The sequence below is a fragment of the Panthera onca genome, chromosome D4 (genome assembly GCF_046562875.1).
Source record: "Panthera onca isolate mPanOnc1 chromosome D4, mPanOnc1 haplotype 2, whole genome shotgun sequence".
Classification (NCBI taxonomy): Eukaryota; Metazoa; Chordata; class Mammalia; order Carnivora; family Felidae; genus Panthera; species Panthera onca.
This window is the reverse complement of record NC_138351.1, coordinates 3,169,826-3,177,535: the sequence shown is the minus strand read 5'-3', so window position 1 is coordinate 3,177,535 and position 7,710 is coordinate 3,169,826. Positions and strand designations below refer to the sequence as shown.

The following is a 7,710-nucleotide window of genomic DNA, read 5'->3' as shown; positions in this document are numbered from 1 at the left end:
CAGTTTTCCTTGGCTGCAGGTTTAATTTGGGTTTTAATCAGTAAAACCTGTAGAAGAAAGGAGGCACGTTCAACGTCAAGTACAATAAGGAATGAACAAACAGTGGCAGTTCATGAGGAAGTCAGGATAACACTTTCTGTTTACAAATATCTGCCAGGATCGGCTGGCTTCAAGGCCACCCTCTAGCCCTCACTCCCCAGGGGGCTCACCCCATTAGAGACCGTGCCCTTGAGGGCAGCCCCTGGCCCACTCACCCGTGACCCATGGCCGCCCCACCTCCCTGTCTGCCACCACCTCGTCTCCCCACCAACCTCATCCCTCCTGGGTATCCCTGTCTCCTACTGCTCAGGATCTGGCCCCAATCTGGCCAGCCCTTCCAGGCAGGGGACCCAAGCGGGGCTTGGACCAGAAATCCCTGAGCCCTGGGCAGGTGTGAGACCAGCCAGTGCAAAGCAAGCGGAGCCAGGGGCTTGAGGGTGGAGAGCCCGCCACTGGTGGTGTGGACGTTGGCCGAGGACCGGCGGCTCCGTGGACGGCCATGAGGATGGAGTCGCGGACAGGGCTGGGTTGGATTGGTTTGCCTGCGTGGAAATAGTCTCTCCCCGTCTGTCGGCATGCCGTTTTCCATTTGGGGGACTCCTCTCCTCCTCTGCGCATGTTTCGGTGGGACTGCAAGTTGAAATGCTCTGCTCTCCCACTTGAGAAGCCGAGGGGTCCCTGCAGCAGACTGGTCAGCGGCAGGCATGTGCCTTGATGGTGGCCAGTCCGCCCACCCCTGGGATTTTGCCCCCACTGGACTAGTGCAAACAGAGGGAGAGGGTTGGGGTCTGTTCCAGAAGCGTGTCATTTCTGGTGCCCTGGCTCCCACGAGGTTTCTGATCCTGGTTCCCCAGTCCTCTGTGGAGTGTCTGGCATGTTCCAAAGGCTCCCGTATTCCCAGCTCAGCTGCAGGGGCTGGGAACCATGTACCGTGTGGACGTTCTCTCCCTTATGGATCCGGGAGCCCATTTCAGCACAGAGGGCTCCAGGGGCCTCGTCCCCTGTCAACTCACTGCAAACACGGGAAAGGCTGGTCATTTCCGTGGGTCGTGTTTAATGAAATCTGGTGAAACTTCCCGGGTCCCTTGGTCAGGTGGACTGCAGGCGCTCCTTTCTGGATGAAATCCTCATTAACAGGCGGTGCCAGTCCCCGCGTGGGGTCATAGAGGAGGCCACGGACGGCCTTCCATGGACGCTGGTGGTGTCTCTCTGAGTCCCACCTCGTGCCAACCACCTGGGTGGTTTCGGTCCACACTGTGACCAGGTCCCTGCTGGGGCGTTGGGGACACACGGCCACAGAAGAGAATGACTTCCAGGACACGGTCTCTCCTCGTGACTATTTTTCGTAACACTGGACTTCTGATATGTTTTGGAATCTTTGTGAACTTATCCTCTGTGGAAATTTTCCTTCTTGGATGCCCTGGGACAAGGCTGTCTCCCTGTGAAGCAGTTTCATCCAGAACCACAGGTATGTGGCTCCAACCAGACCACAGATTAGTGACCTGGCTCTGGGCTCCCGCGCACCATGCTGAGCAGGCACGCTCACGTGTGGGGGCTCATCTCCACCCATGATCCAGGTGCAGAGAGATTCCAGCACCTTCCACTAGGCCAGCCACCGGTCTGCTTAGGGCCCTGAACATATGACTCTCCCAGCCTCAACTGCTGTTTCTGTGTGACATTGGGCTGCACCCCTTCTCCTGCCCCAGACTCCAAAGGGGAATGTTTTAAGGGTACAGAAAAAAATGGAGGAGAGATGACCCTGCAGGTTTCAGTCCCAGGTAGCCTCTTTTTAAAATTGCTCTTCCCGGGGCACCTGGGTGGCCTAGTCCGTTAAGTGTCCGACTTTGGCTCGGGTCATGATCTCACGGTTTGTGAGCCGGAGCCCCATGTCGGGCTCTGTGCTGACAGCTCGGAGCCTGGAGCCTGCTTCCCGTTCTGTGTCTCCCTCTTTCTCTGCCCCTCCCCCACTCATGCTCTGTCTCTCTCTCTCTCTCTCTCTCTCTCTCTCTCTCAAAAATAAATAAACATTAAAAAAAACACAGCTTCCCTTTTACAAATATTTATACATCACTAAATCAGAAAATGCTACACCCTCAGGCATGCTCCCAGCAAATGAGGCTTTGGCAGATTGTTGACACCAGTTTGCAAAGAAATGTCTACGCTGTGAGTAAATCGCTAACTTTTCCATCTTCTTGATGCTTCCACAATTCAAGAAATGTTAAAATGTTTACTATCTTTTCTGTCTTTAATTTCTATCGACGAGAAAAAGATGAAACACGAAGGACTAGAGCTCCACGGCTGACCAAGTTTGGCAAGGTCACGGAGGAAACCTAGAACGCACGCGTGCCCCTGAGATCTGGGGCCACAGGTGCGCCAAGGTCCCGACGATCCAGCCTCCGCCAGCCGCTTCAGCTCAGCGAACACGTTTGGAGCCAGCTACTGTGTGGAGAGGGGGGCACAGAAACGCCTGCCCTGAGTCCCTGCCCTCAGGAGCCCCTCCCCTCCGTGCCCTTCCCCACGCCCCTGCATCCCTCCCTCCCCACCCCTTCCCGCTCCCCCTCCCCCATCGCCGCTCCCTCCAGGACTCCCCTGCACCCCTCTGCGTGCCCCTGCACCCTCCCTGCATCACTGCTCCCCTGCACCTCCTGCGTGTCCCTTCACCACCACCCCCAGCATCTTGCTCCCCTGCCCCCTCCCCAGCACGCCCCTGCACCCCTCTTGCGCCCCCAAATCCCTGCTACAGCCCCCATGCCCTGCGCACCTGCCCTCTCCCACACCCCATGGTGCACACCTCATACCCTGGCTTCTGTGTGCATCCACACCCCTGCTCCCCCTGTACCCCTGCACCCCTGCTCCACCCGCTCCCTATACCCCTTCCCCTTCTTCCTCCCTTTTCACACAGCCTGGGCCCCTTGCTCCCCAGCCCCTCAGAGCTCCCAGGCCCCAACTCTTTAACTGGCTCCTCTGGCTTTGAGGTTCAGCTCAGGTCGGCTGTTCCCGCCTAGATCAGGGAAAGGGGGCTGGGGACAGAGGAGTCGTGCGGGACAGAGGCAGGATTAGAACTCTCATGTCCCCGTTAGCTGTGACTGAGCAGATGTTTCTACTTTTCCAATCCCCCTTTAGGAGCTAATCCTCCAGGGCGGAGGTGCCTTGTGCTCTAACGAGAAGGGCGTGTGTGTTTGAGGTTGCAGGCAGGTCTGAAGAGTGGTTCCCCCCGAGAGCGGCCGGCCAGCCCCTCAGCAGCCAGGGCCAGGCCCAGAGAGCTGCGCCTTCGTCTTTGGGAGAATCTGGGGATTAATGCCATGGTCCATACTCCCAAACAGTTTTTATTAAAACGTTGAATTAATATCCTGTAAGAGTAGTTGCCATTGCTTAAAATTAAGTGCTAATCATTGCATTTATCAAGTCATAAACTTAGTAAAATATGTCATTAGCAACTCAGGTGCTAAATGAGTCGAGGGTTGTTCAATAGAAACGTAGCTGGGTTTGTGGGCATGAAGTCCTTTTTCTCCGACATGAGACCCAGGTACACAGTGAACAGCGTCACCACAAGGAAATATGCAGTGTTTTCCAGAGAGGTTCCAGGAAGCAGAGGGACAAATGGCTTGACTTTTTGCCAGGCTTATTAGGATGTTCTTCTCTCCAGACAAGTCATGTTGAGTTTGGAAGCAGGGACGAAACTCAGAGAAAAATGAGGGAACCTGGTAAAGTGACACCATCTTTCACATCTACTTTCTCATGCTGCCCCCGTGGTCCAAGCCCGTAGGAAGGCGCCAGGGACCTACAAGAAGCCGTTAGGATCCAGAGGCTCAAGGAGCTCCTGGGGGCTCAATTGGTTAAGCATCCAACTCTTGATTTCGGCTCAGGTCGTGATCTCACAGTTCATGAGTTCGAGGCCCACGTTGGGCCCTACACTGACAGAGCAGAGCCTGCTTGGGATTCTCTCTGTCTCCCTCTCTTGGTCCCTCACTAATGCTCGCTCACTCTCTCTCTCTCTCTCTCTCTCCCTTTTTCTCAAAATAAGTAAATATTACAAAAAAAAAAAAAAATCCAGAGGCTCAAATGTACCGTGTGTGAAACCTCCCAAAGCCCACGGCAGCTAAAAGTTCTGTCCGTCCCCTTCTTCCCTAAAACCCTGCCACCAACAACCATCTACTGCTAAGTGTCATTGGTGACACTCCTGGGGGAGCCTGTGTCAGACCTCCCATCTCAGAGCAATCTCACAGGCAGGCAAACTCTCCTTACACTGATTCCTCCTGCTTTTGTCACTGTGGTTGAAACTCTCCCCGATGCCACTTTGTACCTCTCATGTCTGTGGCTGTTTGCCATGCAGGTGGCAAGCTTTTCCCTCATCCTAGCTTCCTACTTGGAATACTAATACTGATATTGTTATTCGAACCATCCACATGGTGAAGCACATAGACGGCAGAAGAGACAGCAGAAAAATAATCACGGAAAATTCCTTAGGGACCAAGATTTTCAACGCTAAGCAGTACAGCGTTATAATCAGACTTAAGCAAAAACCCTAAAATTTTACATTTGGTTTGGAAAGGAGAGTATAATAAGCTCAACATGATCTTTCAGAGAAAACCACACACACAGAAGAAGCCTAGACTCAAGGACAAGACGGTCACAACAAGCACACGCACCAACAGCTACTTTTTACTGAAAGGAACCAAGGCTCTTAGAAGGAACGCCGTTCTGAGGCAGGCACAGTACGAGACGATCCTGAGACATCGGTGTTGTGGTCCAAAATAGGGACGTAGCCAAGACCAAGGGGGCTGTGTCCGGGGGCCGGTCTGGAGGAGACCCCCGCCATTGGAACAAAGCAGGTGCTTGAACTGCTGTATGTGTGTGATGACAGGAAAACGGAAGAAAGTCTTACTGGTCTCCTCGTAGGTTCCCAATTATTCTGAAAATTTATAAAGAGAAAAGTGTCATGTATATTTCAAAAATACAACTTTCAAATATACTTTCCTCTACACACTGTATTTCGGTTTAGAAAGTAGCAACAGAGGAATTACAGCTGATCAGTGCAGAACAACAACAACAAAATCAAAATGGACAGCCATCGTTTGCAACCACCAATGAACACATGAGTGTTGGCAATTATGAATGCTAAAACCAAGAGGCTAATAGGGAACATTGGGCGGGGGTGAAATCAGGCTGACCTGACCTTCCCCCTGCCTCCTACCAATATCAGGTCCAGCAGACTAGGGTCACCAGACATTAGGGGTGTGGGAGGAACTGCCAGCACCGTGTGTAGAATATCCTAGAATATCCATGCTGAAAAGTTCAAACCCACGTGTAAACAAGCCTCCAGATCCAAACACCAGTTTATAGGAGCTTGGGGAGCAAAGGAATGTGTTAGTTACACTGGTGAAATGAAACACAAATGGCAACCATACTTGAAAATTCCCTGTGCAGACAAAACCAATTTAGTCACACAAAGCTCAATTTAGCATTTTTTTTTTTTTTTTTTCTGTCTTGCCAGACAAGGGAGGCTCACTTGCCTGGGTTACTTCTTGCTGGTGCCTCTGGAAATCGTAAGTGAAATTTAAACTGTCCCCTGAAGCTGATATGAGGTAACTGGTGACCAATTCCCTTTAATTCGGGAACATTCTAACATTATACCCAATCCCTGGGAAGAATATGCAGTCCCTGCCTTCTCACGACAGGATCCACTTTTTAGGACAATACGCCAAGCCTCACGCGGTGCTTGGTCTAAGTGCTCCTGGCATGCAAACCGTCTTGTGGGTGTGGGCGCGATAAATTTTACTCATTGCTACTTAGGTGATTCACTGGCTTTACTTCTGTTATCTCTGAACTTCTGACAACTTTGACAATTCAATTGGGCAGGTCTAGACTGTGGGAACCTGAGCCGGCCGGACATGTGGCCTGGGGAGAGAAAGACAGACGAAAGTGTCATACGCTGAGAGAGCTTAAGAGACTAACAGCCAGATGCGCCATGGAGACCTTGAGTGGAGCCTATTGGAACAAAAACAACTGTAGCAGGTATTTTTTGAGAGATTTTAAAACAAACTATATATTAGATGATATGGAGGGATTGTTGTTAATTAGGGAAAGTGTGATCGTGTATTTTGGATAGGTTTTTTTTTTTTTAAGTGCTTAGTTTTTAGAGAGACAAAATGCTGCATTTAAGAGTGAAATTTTGGGGGCACCTGGGTGGCTCAGTCGGTGGAGCATCCAACTTCAGCTCAGGTCATGATCTCACCGTGGGGTTCGAGCCCCACACTGGGCTCTGTGCTGATGGCTCAGAGCCTGGAGCCTGCTTCGGATTCTGTGTCTCCCTCTCTCTCTCTGCCCCTCCCCTGCTCGCACTCTGTTTCTCTCTCTCAAAATAAACAAACAAACGTTTAAAAAAAAGTGAAATTTTGGGATTTGCTGTAAACTGCTCCAGGAAAACATTGGGTGGTGGAGGAAAAGTAGAGGGTGGTGAAGGAAACAAAGGCAAGAGAAACGTAGCTTAAATGAAATCTCCTTCCAGCCCGCAGCCCACTGACAGACACCTGAAACACGCAGAGCGAGACCTTCTTCAGGCAACTCCTGGCTGCCCTACTCCCTTGGTGTTTGTGTTTTATTAAAGACTGAAAATAACTTTATCTCAAGGTCCTGAAAGCCTTGCTTCCAGATTCCTTAGAAACTGACTTTATCTCTATCGCCCTCCCTCCACAAACCTAAAGGTGTATAATCAGTCACCCCTCACAACCCCAGGGCAGCTCTTTCTGCCCCCGGGTCCCGTCCCCGTGCTTTAGTAAAACCACCTTTTCGCACCAAAGACATCTCAAGAATTCTTTCTTAGCCGTTTGCTCAAGAACCCCATCAGTGGGGAACAAAGAGAACAAAACTGGCTCAATGTGATATGGGAGGCTGGTGACAGAGCCTTCTCGGGGACTGTTGTGTGCCTACCGCTCCCGTTGTGTGTGTTTGGAAATCTCTGTGACGGAAAGCTTGAAGAGAGAACACACAATTGAATTTGGCCCTCTCAGCCAAAAAGGATGAAAGGAAGAAAGAAAAGAAGGGAAGATAGGGAAAGAGGAGAGAGTGCCTGAGCGCGCACAGGGTGACCCAGAGGACTAGCCTCTCCCGGCATGCAGAGTCCGCGGGAATTACACCGCCAGGCAGGAGGGGCCTCGGCCAGGCCAGTAGCATGACCGACTCTTGCCCCTTCTGCCGCCTTTGTGCAGTCCCCACATCAGTCATCCGGGACTGGTTCCTCGCCTCCGGCTGTGTTACTGAGGTGTGTTTCTCATTGTGAAATCCAGCTGGAGAAACCCGTCTTCCAGAGACCTGTACACTTTATGAGCCCCGCACTGGTGGGTGATGCTCTTTGCCAAAACTTACAGTCAATTCCAGGGCTCTCGGGGGAAATCTGAACCCCTTACAAGAGGAGGAATGTTTGTCCAGTTTCCTTCGGTTGATCCCGTTCAGATTCACTAGCCATCAGCCTAAAATCAGGGCTGGGATGTGGATTCTCATGGGTTCTGGGAGGGTCACGAACCTGAAATCACTTCCATTCCAGAAGCACCCACCACAGCATGACCGAAAAAGCTGATGGGGACGTGAGTTTGCCTTTCGTCCTCTCTCTTCCTCTCCTTTCCTGCAGGTGCAGGATGTCTGGAGAAGTGGGAGATGGGGGCTGGCAATGTA

At 51.6% G+C, this 7,710-nt stretch overlaps 1 long non-coding RNA gene across 1 annotated transcript; it reads left to right on the top strand.

The window, feature by feature from the left end:
• The first annotated feature begins 5,528 nt into the window (after positions 1-5,528).
• Positions 5,529-6,662, top strand: LOC132663925 (uncharacterized). The gene is made up of 3 exons (XR_009603323.1): positions 5,529-5,585; positions 5,899-6,054; positions 6,548-6,662. It is a non-coding gene; the product is annotated as an uncharacterized LOC132663925 (long non-coding RNA).
• The last annotated feature ends 1,048 nt before the right edge of the window (positions 6,663-7,710 follow it).